Source organism: Lutra lutra, chromosome 8 (assembly GCF_902655055.1).
Source record: "Lutra lutra chromosome 8, mLutLut1.2, whole genome shotgun sequence".
Taxonomy (NCBI): Eukaryota; Metazoa; Chordata; class Mammalia; order Carnivora; family Mustelidae; genus Lutra; species Lutra lutra.
Genome location: NC_062285.1, coordinates 143083940 through 143099369, shown reverse-complemented (window position 1 = coordinate 143099369; position 15430 = coordinate 143083940). Strand labels below are relative to the sequence as shown.

Below are 15430 nucleotides of genomic sequence, written 5' to 3'. Positions count from 1 at the left end.
ACAGTGGTAAGTCCGGGGCCCACGCAGTTACACTGTCTGGGTGCTCAGACCGGATTCCCACCACGGGCCAGAAGCCATTTCACCTCAAAGCTGAGCCTTCCACGTGCACACTTCCAAACACGGCGTCCTCCCCAACTCCAGCCCACTGCTGCGGAAGGCACAAAACCTGGGATTTCCCAGGACACGAGGATACGGAGTCTGGGTCCAGGCCACGCGAGGACACGTGTGTCTTTGGGCATCTGCCCAGTGCTCTCTACGCTTGACTGTCCCCTTGGGGGCAGCAGGAAAAGGTGAGCGCGCCGGGAGAGAGCCATGGTGTGCGTCTCGGGGCCGTCTCTGGGGATACGAGAGCTCGTCACCCTGTGCCAGCTCCTTTCTACGCTGTGCCATGAACTGGACTGTGCCCCCAGAGTGACATGGCAAAGCCCTAAGCCCCAGTGTGCGGGTCCTTAGACGGTGTTTTTAGAGCAGTAATTCAGGTTAACGGAGGTCACGAGGCTGGGGATCAGTGCCCTCGCAAGTAGGAACACCGAGCTATACGAGGCCTCGCAGCACCTGGGCCGGCTGGCCCGTCATCTCAGACCCCTGGCCCCCAGGGCAGGGAGACGCAGCTGTTTGCTGCTGAGGCCACCGCACCTGTGGCCTCTGTCCCCGCAGCAGGTGGTGGTGTGGGGGAGACCCACCCCTCAGATGTGGTTCTCATTTTGCTGGGACATCAGTGTGGGAAACACGCCAGCTGAGTGCCTGTGCGGGTCCCCCGGGCAGGGTGAGGACGTGCTGGATCCTGCTCACGGGGGTCGGCCTCATCCTGGGTGGACCCCAGGACGGGAAGCTGGGGGCAGGCGGGAGCCCCTTCCTGGACTGCTCGGCGGGAGCTCAGCGCCTTTCCCTGCACATCCCCAGGGCCTCGCTCCTCCTCTGCTCCCTCTTCCTGCTGGAGGCCCGAGCAGCAGGGCCTTCGCAGAAGCTCCGTCTGGTGACAGGAAGAGATGGCCCAGAAGCCCGGCTGTACACCAGCAAACGCACCCCTTAAGCCCACAGAGAGGCTAGAAGCTTGGATCACGCACACAGCCCGACCCGTGGAAATCCTGTAGGGCGTCTGCACAGATCCTGACGCGGAAGGGGCGGCTTGTCTGGGCTCAGCCGTGAAGACCGGGCAAGGGGCTCAAGGGCGGGTCAAGGAGCTTCTGTACTTGCGGTCCCATCTGTCCCTCAGCCACTCCCGGGGAGCGCTGTCAACGTAGCGGGCCAACGGTGCTGATCCGCGCTGCAGGGAGGCCCAGGGCCACCCGTCCTGGCCTGAGGGGCCAAGAGCAGGACTAAGGCTGTCTCAGGGACGGCTGTGCCCTCCCATGGCAGGAAGGCAAAGTGCCCCACAAGAGCACACGCACACACGCAGACACACCAAGTCGCTGATGGCACCCCTCCCCCACACGGGGTGGCGTCCGGGCGTGTCGGGTGCCAGGGCTGCCGAGGGCGCCTCGGGGCCGCTGCTGAGCACACATGGCTCTTGTCTGCTGCTAGGCTTGGCTCACTCTGCCGAGCCCACTTCCTGCAGGAGGCGGTGGGAGGCACAGCACTGGCCACCCCATCCCAGGGACAAAGGGACCTTTCATGCCACACGTCACCACTTCCATGATGCTGAGGCAGCTCCAGCGCCCAGGAGGGCGTCCTCCGGGAGCTGACAGTGCACAGGGGCATGAGCGACAGCAGCTGACCAGTGGCCTCTGGGGACTGTGGTGGCAGCCAGCCACGTGCCATAGCCACGGGAGACCCCTCGGCCCACAGTGTGTCAGGGGTCGTCACCACGTCTCCCAGGCCTGTCCCCAGGCCCGAGGAGACACCGAGCTCTCTGGAAGATGGACAGGCTTGCGTCCTCAGCACAGGCCTGTGCACCTGCTGCTGGCCCGGCAGGGGCGTGAGCTCACAGCGCCGCCTGCGCGTTCCGCCCCGAATGCCGAGGGCCTCAGGCTGGGGCTCAGTGCAGCTCTGGACACTGCTCCAGGCTGCCCTCCACGTGGGCCTTTAGGTGCTTCTGGGACGGGGGCTGTGCCTCAGTTTCCCGCTGCTTCAGCCCAGATGTGTAAACAATGTAACATGAGCTGTGGGCACCGTGTGGGCAGCCGGCTCAGGACACAGACGGCACTGGGAGGGCAGTATGGGGACTGAGCGACGGAAAGGCAATGGCCAGGCAGGGCCGGTCACCCTGGTCTCAGGAGAGAAGTGAGTTAGGTGGCTCTGGGCCATGTGGTGGGAGGCCAATGTGCCCAAGCAATATTGGGACAGGCAGTGACCAGGGCTGCAGACAGACCAGGGCAGCCGGAGTGATGGAGTCTGACGGGGCAGTGCGGACCCTTCAAAGGAAGGACAAGGAATGAACTGTCTTCAAGGGAAAGGACAGCCTTCGGAGATAGAGCAAGGACAGCAAGGCCCCGTGCCTCCCCCAGCTACCTGTATGACAAGACGATGGTCCTCTCAAGGCCTTTTCTAGAGAAAGTAGGGACCTTTCCTCCCTGGGCTTCAGCTTGGCCATCCTTTCCTTGGGGCATCCGCTCCCCATTCGTATGGGTGTGCACCCCACACCAGCAAGCAGAGGCTCCACAGGGTTTGCACAGCGAGTGCTAGGGACCTCGTGTCACATGGCAGGAGGAAAGCATGTGGCAGGACACATGCATGGCTCTGTCCCCAGTCCCCGTTGTGACTGGATTGTGCAGCGAGGCCAATGTGTCCACACGCGTGAGAAGCTTGGGGTGGGCACTGGAGGGCCTCTGGGCGGCTCTGCGTGAAATCCCAGGCCTGCTCACGACAAAGACTCACAATGATCAGCGCAGTTCCTTGCAGCGTGTGGTGTCCCCAACCTCACAGCCCGCAGGGAAGGCAGGAGGGCTCGCAGGTGCGTCTCCGCGGCCGGCCCAGCGCCAGGGCTGGGCTTCCCCAGATGACTGCCTTGTAACACGAACACTGCCAATTTAAATTTTATGAGTTTCGCAGTTTTGCTTGTGTCTAATCTGTGAATGTTTCAGCTTATTCCGGTTTATGGTCTGCCGAGGGCTCCCCGCTTGCAACATCATAATAAAAACGATTTAGGTCACTAACGAGGGGCCCAAGGAAGTAGCTTTCCGTTCAAAGGAGTTCTCAGATGATTGAGGTCTGAGGAACACTGCTGCCCGCCCACGGCTAACTGGTCAGGGAAGGAGGCAGGGCTGGTGCCCAAGATGGTCCGGCGAGCTCTGGACGTACGTGGAGCCCCACACCCAGTGGGCCAGCCTGGGACTGTGGAAGGGAGCCTGGGAGGAGCCTGCCCTGTGGCCCACTGCCCTTCCTCCAGCCAAAGGGGTTTCGGTCTCCCTCGCTTGTGGTGGCCGCCCCTGGGTTCTCCCTGCTGTGGCCTCAACCCAGAGACAGGTGTGCGTAATGTACATGGAGCATGGGGTCCCTGTCCCTCCACTGTCCCTCCGGCCCTTCCGGTGGGGGAAGGGTCTCCCCTGGGATTCTAAGAGATTGCACGTCTGCTTTAGTCTTTGGGGTAAAAAAAAAAAACAAACATGTTATGTTGTTGGCAGCATCACACAGGCATTAGAGCTGGCCCCAAACTCAATTAGGCTTGGATCAGTCCCTGCTGCAGCTGGCCCACCCCTCCATGGAGCCGGGTCAGTGGCTTCCTTCTCCTTCCTTCTGAAATGACCTATGAAGGACAGTGTAGGAAAGGGCATGAACTGGTGCTGCCACTCAATGGCCCCTCACTGAACCTGGGGGACCCTCAGCCCTGGTTCTCCTTCCTGGAGCACATTCCAGAAATCTCCAAGGCCGAGGGGTCTGGCTGCAAAGTCATCTATGCTATCCGACCCTCACTCTCAGCAGATCTAGCTTCCTCAGGCTCAAGAGGCCTCCTCATCACCACCAGCACCACACCACATGGCATCATCACCTTCACCACAACTACCACCACAGTTACCACCACCATCATCACCATAATCACCACCATCACCATCACTACCACCAACATCACCATCACCACCATCACCATCATCTCCATCACTGTCATCACCATCACCATTATCATCGCCATCACCACCACCATCACTATCATCACCACCATCATCACCAACATCACCACCACCATCATCATCATCACCACCATCACCATCATGACCGTCATCACCACCTCCATCACCATCATCTCCGTCACCATGACCACCACTGCAACCATCACCACCATCATCATTGCCATCATCATTATCACCACCATCACCATCACCACCATCACCATCATCATCGCCATCATCACCATCACTACCACCATCACCACCATCACCACCATCACCATCACCATCATGACCATCATCACCAACTCCACCGTCTCCATCTCCATCACCATCACCACATTACCATCACCACCACATCACCATCACCACCACCATCACCACCATCACCACCACCATCACCATCATGACCATCATCACCAACTCCATCACCATCACCACCACCACCGTCATCACCAACTCCATCACCATCATCTCCATCACCACCACCATCACCGTCATCACCACCACCATCACCACCATCACCATTACCACCACCATCATCGCTATCATCATTATCATCATCATCACCGTCATCACCACACCGTCACCATCATCATCGTCACCAGCACCCTTGCTAACCATCAGTAGCATCAGCAGCTCCTGGATTGAGCCCTTGTTGTGCTGAGCACACTGGTCCCCTCGTTCCCACCAGAGTTCTTGGTGGAGGCTCTCAGGAACCTCATTCAGACAGTGCAGGTTCTGAGTACCCTGTGACGTGGAATACTGAGAAGCTGGGTTTTGAGCCTGGAGGTCACCCTGTACCTGCCCCCTTTAGTCCCTATCGTTCCAGCAGAGATTTCCCTCTTTTCAGAGCCCCCCCACCCCACGTGTCCCAGCCTCGCACCTCCTGCCTGTGCCCACAATGCAGCATGGGGGAGGGCTGGGGAGGACTCATAGACCTTTGCCTGAGCACATGGCTGGAGGAGTCCTTTGTGTTTCATTCCTAACAACCTCCAGCCTTCTTGGGGGACAGCTGACCTGGAAGGCTGCAGAGCTGTGTTTGCACAAGCCTCACACCCAGTTTCCCCAAATCAGCAGAGGACTCTGATGGACGCAGAGACACACATACAGCTGCGGGAAGCAGGGTCCCAGCTGCACACCCCAAGCGTGGGGCTGGGCATGCAGCTATGGAAGGCCTGTGGGCATGGGAGTGCCCAGCAGTCACCCCCTGCCTGCCCTGGCTTGGCTTGCAAGGGCCTATGTCCTCCCAGTCTGTGGAGACTTGGGACCCATGGTGAAGGGCGAGCAGTGCCAGGAGGCAGGAGGCCCGGGTTCAAGTCCCAACCCTGCCCCCAGTTGGGCTCCTCGAGCCTCTCAATTCAGCTCCCGGGCAGCTTCTCCAAAAAGATCAACAGAGAACATGCTTCTCCCGATGCTGGGTGCTCCCCGGGCAGGGACCCCCGCTGCCAGGCTGTGGGCAGGGCCTGACATCCCCCCTTGTATGTCTCAATGGCAGTAGAAGGTAAACCTGTGTCCCCATCATGCAGCAGCTCTGGGACCTGGAACCGCGGTGAGACAGTGACACCCCAGGTCAGCCAGAAAGCTCACAAACGCTGTGCCAGGACCGGCAGGCCTCCAACGTGCCAGCGAGCAGGTTAAATGGGGAGCAGTAAGGAAAAGTGTCCTGCGCCAGCATGGGTCCCCCCTCCCCTCTGTGAGGGTCAGGTGTGCTCTGGAGGACACCTGCTCCCCAGAAAGGCAGGTGTGCACCGAGCCCGACAAGCACTGAGAAAAGAACCAGACACACAGTCACTAACCCAGCTTCGAACATGCCAGCTGCTTGCTCACACGTCCACATGCTCCACGGGACCACCAGATCCGAGCACGCACTTGTCTACTTGGGTCTGTAAAGATCCTGAGAGGACGGCATCCCGGAGCCTGAATTCTGACCCCCTCAGCTCTGTCCAGCCCCCAGGACATTCTGCCCTAAGCGGGATCACATCCTCTGTCCACCTGGCCTCCCAGGCCATCCTTTCTCCTGGCCCCTGAGCCCAGGGGGCCACCTGCCAGGCCCAGCAGGTCCCCTTGCCCAGAGATACAGACGGCAGATGTGCTCATTCTCCTGGAGCGGCTCTGCAGCCAGGCCACGGCAGCCCTGGGACCCAGAGCCCACACCAAGGGCCCCGTGATGCCTCGGAGCGGATGCAGACCTGGCGCACCTTCGGGGGTCTGCCTTGTGCATCCAAGGTCACAGAGTGCCCCACGCCCCCCAGCTTCCTCCTGTGCAGCGGAGTCCTCGGCCGGAGGCTCACTTTCCAGGCAGGAATTAGCATGAGACCCGAGTCCAGAAAGGCATTCTTGTCCGAGGAGGACAGGTGCGCACGGCCGGCCTGGAGCTCTCTGGCCGCCCCTGCCTGGGGTTCCCTCCCCACCCCGTGAAGCACCACCCCCGGGGCTGAACCAGGCTCCCAGGCAGTCAGGCTCTGAGCCCCCTGGACCCAATAAGAAGCTCAACGCTGAGCCATTCGCGGAGTTCACGCACACTCCAGAAGGGTAACGGTGCTTTACATGTGTGATTTCTCTCGAAATCTCCAAACGGCCACATTGTTCTCCAGAAGGCCTGGGAGACGATTTTAATCAGCTAACATTCCCCGAGCACCTGCTCTGTGCATGCGTGACATCCGCACCGGCTCCTGGGACCAGCAACGTGGCCCGGGGGTGGCCCTCGGCCCGGAGCAGGAACAACCCATCCCGGGCAGTGGCTCTGAAGGTGTCCACCGGCAAAGACAACCATGAGAGCCGTCGCCTGCACAAGCCCAGAAGGTGAGGCCCCTCGAGGAGGAGAAAGCAGGAAATGCCTTCATGGAGCCCTTACGAACCACAGGTAACTTGTAGTAATGACCTCATTAAGCCCCCAGAGCCGTCTTTCAGGGAGGGGCATGAGCCCCCGTCTTCACAGACCCGAAAACTGAGGCCCGGGAGTTTCCGTCTCCTGGCCCTTCTCTGCACAGCCGGGTGAGTGCCGCCCTCCAGATGGGCCCCCCCCCCAACCACCGCTGGTCCCATAGTCCCCCAGGAAGCCAGGACAAGGGGCTGCTGCCAGTACCCAGGTCCAGACCCTTCTGGGCTCTGCCCCCCACGGGCTCCAGCAGCAGAAGTCCCACCTGGGTCCCCGATGCCCCTGGGGGTCAGACCTTCCAGATGCCCCGCCCTCTTTCTCTCCTGTGGCCAAGTCTCCTTCCTCCCACCAGGCATCCCCTCTCCTGGAAACCTTTGTCCACCACCCTCTCCCCTCTCTGCCTCTCCCTCCAGGAAGCCCAGCTCCCACCCCTGCTGCCCCTGTGAGGGCCGTGGGGTCGTCTGTGTCACAGTCCCAGACCCAGCATGGTGGAGGACCAACCACAGCTCTGTGGAGGGCCCCGGGGAAGGATGGACGACGGATGGAGGGGTGCAGACACACAGGACTGGAAGGCCCCTGGGCCATCTGGCCCAAGGGGTCTCAGCTAGACAGACGCTTAGAAATGGAGCCTGTGCAGGTGTTGACCCAGAGTGGCCTCAGCGTGAGGGCACGGGGCCTGGGGCTGGGCGGCCTGCCCATGTCCCCTCCCTGACAGCAGCGGCCCAGGACTGGTGCTATCACCCCCCGATTTCACTCCTCCCACTCCTGTCACTCAGGGGTGCCCAGGAGGTGGGCTTGAGGGTCTCCGTGGACCCCAGTTTAACCAGAGCACCAGGGCCAGAGGCACTTCCCACGGCCAAGGTGCTCATGATCAAGCTGCCGACCAGGTGCCTGTGAGTGACCGAGCTGGGCCGTGTAGCTGCGCGTCTGTGTGTGCACACATGCACGTGATGCTGCACGTGCCAGTATGGGGGTGTGCACATGCGTGTGCATATATGCACGTGTGTGTGTGCGCCCCTGAGTGTGGCGTCTCATTTAGGAACCGAGTGGGAAGTGCAGAACCAGCTCCAGCCCCGCCCGGCGGGAAGCACCTGGAAGTTTCCTCCTAGTTAACTGGCACGAATACGCATCAGTGCCAGCCCTTCACGGGGAAGCTGAGACACAGCCCAGCAGACCCCCTCACGTACCCCGACTGCGGGGACCTCAGACGCAGCTGACCCCGAGGTGCCAGAGTCTGGCCCATGGCAGTGGCAACAGCGGCCAGCGCTGCCCGCCCCAGGCTGGACAGATGGACAGGGCCAGCCGTGCTAATTTGCCCGGGGACCGCAGGGACTGCGCCGCTCCACTCAGCGCCGGGCCCTCCATTGCCCGTAAATGGCATGGCTCCCTTTAGAATAAAATGTTTCTTCATTTCCATTAGCATGTGAATCTGCTTACTTTACTCAACGGCTCGGAAAAGACAAACCACCCAGAACAAAGCCAGCGGGGCTGCAGCTCCGGCCACATTCTCTGTTCTCCGGGGACCCCGTCTGGCCCGGGTAGGGGCCCAAGCCTCTCTGGCAGGTCTGACCCACATGGGTGTGTCCCCTGAAGCCTCCCAGACCTTGCCGGTGACAGGGGGTCAGGCCACACACCAGGAAAGGGGTGGCCGACAGCTCACACACATGTACACGTGCTGATTATAGGTCCACGGACACTGACCCTCAGGAGGCAGACCTAAGTGGGACATCACAGGGTTCCAGAAACATCTGCCCTGTAAAGAGCTGGCGCAGACCCTGATATCTGCACTGAGCCAGGATCCGGGAGCGAAAGTTTGGAGGATGAGGAAAGCCCAAGGCTCCCATCTCTCTGCTCCACGAGGCGCATAAGGGGCCTCCTGCAGGGACGGCCCATGAGGCTAGGAGGTCGGAGGGCACCCTGGGTGGCCCCCAAGCTCTCCTCAGCCTCTCCTCCTGGAGCCCACTTTCCACTGGCCCTCCCGGGCAGCCTTTCCCTGGGGCATGGAGGATCCGGCTGGGCACTGCCCTGAAGGACAGGTACGGTATCAGGACAGGTGATGGTGTGTGGGGACCCGTGTGCCAGGTCTGGGGTACAGGGCGAGGTACTACCTGGCCTGGGACAGGCCAGAGGTCATGTGGAGATGAGCTAGCACATGCAGAACTCCCTGGACCCTGCCGCCCCGGCAGAGTCAGCCGCACGGGGCTCGGGAGAACAGAAACAAAGCTAGAGTCTCTGCAGGGACAGCCCCCCAGGCATGGGAGACACCTACATGCTCGCAGCTCCAGAAGCACCTTCTGTGCTGCAATGGCCACTGGAAACACCAAGGCCCGAATGCAGTGGGGGAGGGAGCAGGGCCACCTGGTCCCTAGGGAGCCCCACAACAAGCCACTGGGGACATGCCTGAAGCCTGAGGCCACGGGGACAGCTTGCTGGCCCTCCCAGGGATGCCCGAGCTCATTTGTTGCTATGATCGTGGCTGATCATTACATACGAAGGAGTGACCCACCTTATCTTGGTATCACAGAGGAGGCATGGGAACTCAGAGAGGTTAGGAGACTTGCCAAGTCAGCTTGCCAAGCTGAGAAGTGACCACGCAGGGAGCTGAGCTGTGCTCAGTCCGACCAGAGCCCCAAACGTTTTGTGTTCCATGAGGCCCCCGGGTGGGAACCTTGGTGGGGGCACGACCGGCTCCCGGGGACAGCAAGAGCCGGAGGAGCCAGGACACGGCGGGAGGAAAAGGGGAGATGCGGCGGAAGGACGGGCCCAGGCCAGTGTTTGCAGCAGCCCCGCAGGTCAGTGTCCAGTGGGGCCGCCTGTGGGCCCCGAGGGGCGGTGCTGGCCCTCTCTGACCCCAGTTCCCCACCTGCCACACGATGACAGCTCAGTGGGGGGGGTGGGGCAGGGAGGACTACGCGGGTGGGCGTGGAGCGACTCCCATGGCCACTGGTCAGAGCTCCTCACGGTGCCGCACGCCCAATAGCAGACGGGGCGCCGCATGCACGGAGCTGAATGTTGCACATGGCGGCGGCCGGTCCCACGGCAACACTGTGGCTGGGGCAGGGCCACCCCCGATGACCAGCACCGGGGGCCCCCAGGGATGACAGTGCAGTGGCCCCCCACACACTGGGACAGATGTCCCTCCCCTGTGTTGTGTCAAGGACCCTCAGTTCCAAGTCACATGGTGCTTGCCAAATCCCAAAGCCCCACCATGATAGCGTTCCCTGATGCCATGACGGAGGCCCGACCACGGGACCCGGCGCATGGCCTGGCACTGACCTGGGGCCAGAGGGCCCGCAACTGCTCGTGACCCTGCAGGATGGGTGACCTGCCTCATGCCTGGCACCCGATATGGCATAGAGCAAGTAGGGGGGAGCAGGAGGGGCACCCCAGCTCTGTGACGCACGTGGGGACCCTGAGGTCAGGCAGGCCCGTGGCTCATGGACTGTGAAGGAGGCCATGGATGCACACGGGGGGAGACAGCCGAGACTGAGGCTGAGGGCCTGGCTGGGCCTCCCCTCCACAGCACTGCCCCAGGCCCGGGCGAGCTGCATACACGGGCCCAGCTCAGCCCTCTCTGTGCCTTGGACTGAGCTGGGGGTCCAGACTCCACCCCCAAGATCTAAAGGCTGGGGGTGGGGGGGGTGGGGGGGGGGGGGGGGGGGGGGTGACCCCCGCCACCCCCTCACACAGCAGACACACGGGGCCATCTGTGCAAGCTGTGTCTGCAGCGTCCATGGGCTCTGTGAGGTTGTGGCCACACAAACGGTACCCCAAAGCGAGGCTGGAGAGAAGGCTGGCCGAGGGACAGTCCAGCCCAGCCGGGGCCAAGGCACGGGCCTCCGGAAGAGAGCAGGCTCCCCTGGGTCTCACGCTGCAGCACCTCCTGACCCGGCTCTGTGGATGCTCTCCACGGCCTCACCTCTGCCCCTGCGGCTGCTGCCAGTCCGCATGCTGTCCTCATGGCCCGGCACTCTCACGGTTTGAGCTCCTGGCGCAAGGCTGCTCTAAACACACCTTTCCTCCTTTTTTTTTCCCCCCTTAGGGAAGCAGGTTCCCCGCTGAGCAGAGCCCGACGCGGGGCTCGATCCCAGGACCCTAAGATCATGACTGGAGCCGAAGGCAGAGGCTTTAACCCACTGAGCCACCCAGGCGCGCCTCCTCCCTTCTTTTGAGTTATCTTCTCAAGACAAAAGTCTAGGAACAGAATTACACGACCAAGGATCCGAGCATTTCCGTGGCCCTGGACGTGCCCCGCCAGGCTGCGCACAGAATGAATTCAACCCCGAGCCTGGCCCTCCCCGTGTCTGCCTGTCTCTCCCACAGAAGCCCTGGCCACGTCCTGCACTTGGTGTGTGACTGTCAATGGGACAGAGGGTCACAGGCAGCGTCTGGTGCCCTTGGGCCTGAATAAATCCCTCCCACCTTTACTCTGAGCAGCTGCGGGAGTCGGCACCCAGGAAGCACGGATTCTGGGGATCCGAGAATCACACGAGAAGCCACGGTTCCAGCCCACCTCTGAGTGTGTGCTGGCTCGGTGGTGGCCGGGACTGAGGGCTTCCAGGGTGGGGCCTCCCTTCCCACCCCATTAGCCCCTGAGGAGCGCCTTGTCCCCGCCCTGCACTGTCCCCAAGGCAGGAAGCCTCTGGACTAAATGAGGGTCTGGGGTCCCTGGGCTCCCATCGGGGTGGGTCATCAGATGACCTGGGAGCTTCCTGCTCCGGGTGCGACCACGGGCTCTGGCTGCTCCTGCTCCGGACACCCGTGTCTGTCTGTCTGTCTGTCTACTGGAGAAGCCTCCAAGTGCTCCCGGTCCTACTTAATTTCTAGAAGTTACGAGACGCCGCAGTGTCTGCTGCGCCTGGGTTTGTGGGGTGCGCTAGGCTGACTTCCTCACAGCCTAGAGGACTCCTCTCCTCCTCATCTGCCCCCGCGGCCAGGCTGCGGCTGGCTCCTCACCACTGGGTGAATAAAATTGCCTCCACTGGCCCCGAAATACACATCAGCTCTTTGCCTCCAGTGGGCCCTGCCAGCGTTGGTGCGGCTGCGGGGGAGGTCGGGGCGGTAAATCCCAAGAGCCCTGCCCGCCTACCTGGCACCCGGCTGGGAGCGTGGGGAAGGCCCCGGGCAGCCGGGACTGGGCGCGCCCTGGGGAGGAGCAGCGGGGGGCGGCAGGAGGGACGGAAGCCTGCAGGCGGGGCTCAGGTCGGGAGCCCGAGCCGCACGGCGCGCCGCCCCGTCCCGCTCTGGCAGTAGGTGGACGTCAGCCCAGCCTCAGGGCGTGAGGGCACGGCGCCCAGCGCTCCGCAGACCCTGCGCAGCAGCCTCGCTGGGTGGAGTTGGAAAAGGTGAGAGAGGACAGCGGCTCACTGTGTCCGGGGCCGGGGGCGCGGCCACCGCTCTCGGTTCTGAACCCTTCACGCAAGAGCGTCTGGCCCAGGAGACGGCGAAGGGCTCACCAAGCGCGGCTGGCGAGCAGTGCACGAAGCAGACGCTGGGGCGCCCGGGGATGGGGACGAGCTGTCAGCGGGCGGTGGGGACTAGCTGTCACCGTCACTCAGAGAGGATCAGACCCACAGAAGGGTGGCTAGAACGTAGGTCAGGGGACATAGGGGAAACCGGGAGGTGCAGGAAGGGGTCAGGGAGGGCCTCGTGCAGGCCTGGTCCTCCCTCTCCCAGCCTTCCAGAATCTTCTGTGACCCGCCGCCGGTTATGCAGCCGGTCTGGAGCGGGTGTCCCTGTAAATACGTCCATCGTTTCCTTGCGATGCCTGACAGCGGGTGCATCCGGTGGGTCACTGCCCGGCCGCGCACACTGCTGTACGGAGCCCGTCTCCCTGGCCCTCACTCAAGATGGGCACGAAAGTGAGGCCGAAAGCCCCATGGGAAGGGGTGTATCCGCCCCCCTAAACTGGTTCACAGACTGTCCCACAGACTGTCAAGGGCCACAGCGGGAAGAGCGCTCCTTGCTGAGCCAGTGGAAGCTGCTGCCGGCGCGAACCCGAACCAGCCGGAGCCACCGGCCTGCAGGTGGGGTCTGGCCCGAGTCCCTGACCTGCTCTGGTCTCCTTGCTTACAGGAGACAGAGGAGTTCAGCAGCCCACGTCTATGCAAAACAACACCTCTCGGAGACACAGCTCTGCGGCTCGCGGGCGTGTGCTGGCTGCCTTCCCCACCTCCTCGCACAGGGCTGTCAGGGCCCAACACAGGAGGCCCATGAGATCCGGCCCAGAAAGACCCATGGGGAAAGCAAGGGGCATGGGGGCTGGCTCAGCTCGGCCTCTGGGACCCCTGAGCTCAGGTGGGTGCTTTGCCTTCTGGGCAGAGGACCACACTCGCTCCCTCAGGCCCAACCGAGAGTCCCCTGCCTCAGAGACGCGGGCCTGACCATAGGAGCTGCGAGCCAGCAGTCCGAGAACAGTTTACACTAGAGAAGCCGTGTCTGTGGGATGTCCACAGGAGGCCCTGGGGCCAGTCGGGAGGGCTTCCTGGAAGAGGCAAGGTTCAGGAAGGAGAGAAGGCAGTGAAGACAGAGGGAGGGGCACACGGGGAAGACCCCAGGCAGGTGTGTCATCACTGCTGTGAGCTTGGAGCATTCAGGGAGCTCCAGAGGCCACTGGAGTGGACGCTGCCATTGGGGTCGAGGCAACCCACTGGGGGACAAGGCCCCCTGTGTAGCTCAGCGACCCACCAGAGTCTTCGAAGGGCCGTGGTCCTCCAGGCCTTGCGGGGAGGTGAGCAAGGGTCTGAGGGCTCCCAATCCATTAGCCAGGACCCCTGGTCCCTGGCCCCGCCAAACCCGACCCGGACGCCCAGGCAGCATTTTCCAGAACAAGCTGTCCATTGTAGGCGCGTCCTCCATGAGGTTCCGGCACATTCAGTCAGCATGGGCCAAGGGCTCATCCAGCTCAGGTCCATCCCCTGAGCACGGGGCTGTGGGCCCCGGCTAGGAGCCCTCACCCTGTCAGAGAGAAGTGGGTATGTTCCAGCAGGTTCCCAGCCCCCCAGCCCACGGACAAAAGCAGTGAGGCAGCATCTACGCGGCCTAGAGGACGGCCACCCCTCCACCGACCCCAGCTCCCCATCCATGGCACAGAAGACCCGGCCAGCAACAACGGGAAGCATCTGGGAGGCAGGGGCTGGAACGGGGGAGGCCTGGAGCAGGTAGGCAGGGACGGTGGCCCTCAGGAGACCATGGCAGCCCGGGCACCCGGAGGAGCCTGAGTGAGCGGCTGGGATGGGCGTCTGTGTCTCTAACGCTCTGCCCAGGAGACTCTGACGCGCCCCGGGGTGCAGGGACCACCCCGTGGGGCCACAGGGAGACCTGGGCTCTGAATCAAGACCCGGGGCACTGAGTCAGCTGTGTCACCGAGGTCAGAAGAAACAGCCACTTGCCCGAGGAGCTCAGAGCCTCACGTCCCCATGGAGTCGCTGCGCGGACACCTCGCTCGCGTTTCCTTAACGTTTGCTGGGAGCCCGGAACTCTCCACTGAGCTCTGACTCCAGGTCTGAGGTAGGACCTCAGCTTTCGGGGTGAACGTGTGTCCCAAGGAATGGAGTGACTGAAGTCGGCTGAACCCTGAGACCTGGGGATCAGGGATGGCGGGGGCTGGCGAGCCTGGCTCAGCAGGATGAGCGAGAAGCCCCCCCAGTCCCGGACCGGAGGTTGGTGTGCTAATGTCCCCGAGTATAGGGGGACAGAGGTGGAGAAAGGGCCCTTCTGTGTACCCCCGAGCCCCGTTCCCCATGCCACACGGCCGCTCAGCTCATCTGCAGACAAAGTCCTGTATGAGCACCAGGTTCTAGGAGGGACACCCGGGGTGGGGACGGGGAGGACCTGTAGCAAAGCCATGCAGGCTGACAGAGTCACAGTCATCTCCAACGTCAGGACACGCTGCTCTCCAGGAGCTGGTGATGTCAAGAGTCCCCTATGAACCCCATATGCTACGGAGACAGGCAGGGAGCTCCCCACTCCTGGGGCAGCCTGGGGGCCCCATGGCTCCGAAGCTTGCCTGCTCATGGGCATGCCCCCTGAGGGGATCGAGGGCCTCGGCCTGCGTGAGGCTGGCCCTCTGCGCTCCCGGGTCCGAGGCAGGAACGCCCACCCCGGCCCCCCAGAGTCCACACCTTTAATCAGTCCGGAGAAGAAAACTTGGCAAAACCCAGATTACATCTTAAAATCAGACAAAATCTCTCTACAACTTCTAGACGGCGTAATTTAGTGAGAACAGTCTTAATAATTATTTTTTCTTTAAATAGTTACTGTAGAATATATTAATTTTCAAGATGGTTCTCTGATTAGCGTGACTCATTAGCTGCGTGAGAACGGCACCCCAGCGCGCAGGGGAGGAGGCCTTGCTTTGTGATGAGCGCATGGCCCCACCCCGCAGAAAACACTCCCCATCTGGGTAATCAAACTAGATTGAGAGGAAGAAGCGGGAAAAAGGCACAGTTGTCATGAGCTGTTTCCTTACTTCGTTAGGATTAAGAAATGTAAGTAGAGAAGGAAA

General features: G+C 62.0%; 1 protein-coding gene across 2 annotated transcripts in view; it reads right to left on the bottom strand.

The window, feature by feature from the left end:
- Nucleotides 1–15430, bottom strand: part of TAFA5 (TAFA chemokine like family member 5) — a 185990-nt gene that overhangs the window by 27939 nt on the left and 142621 nt on the right. The window lies entirely within an intron of this gene.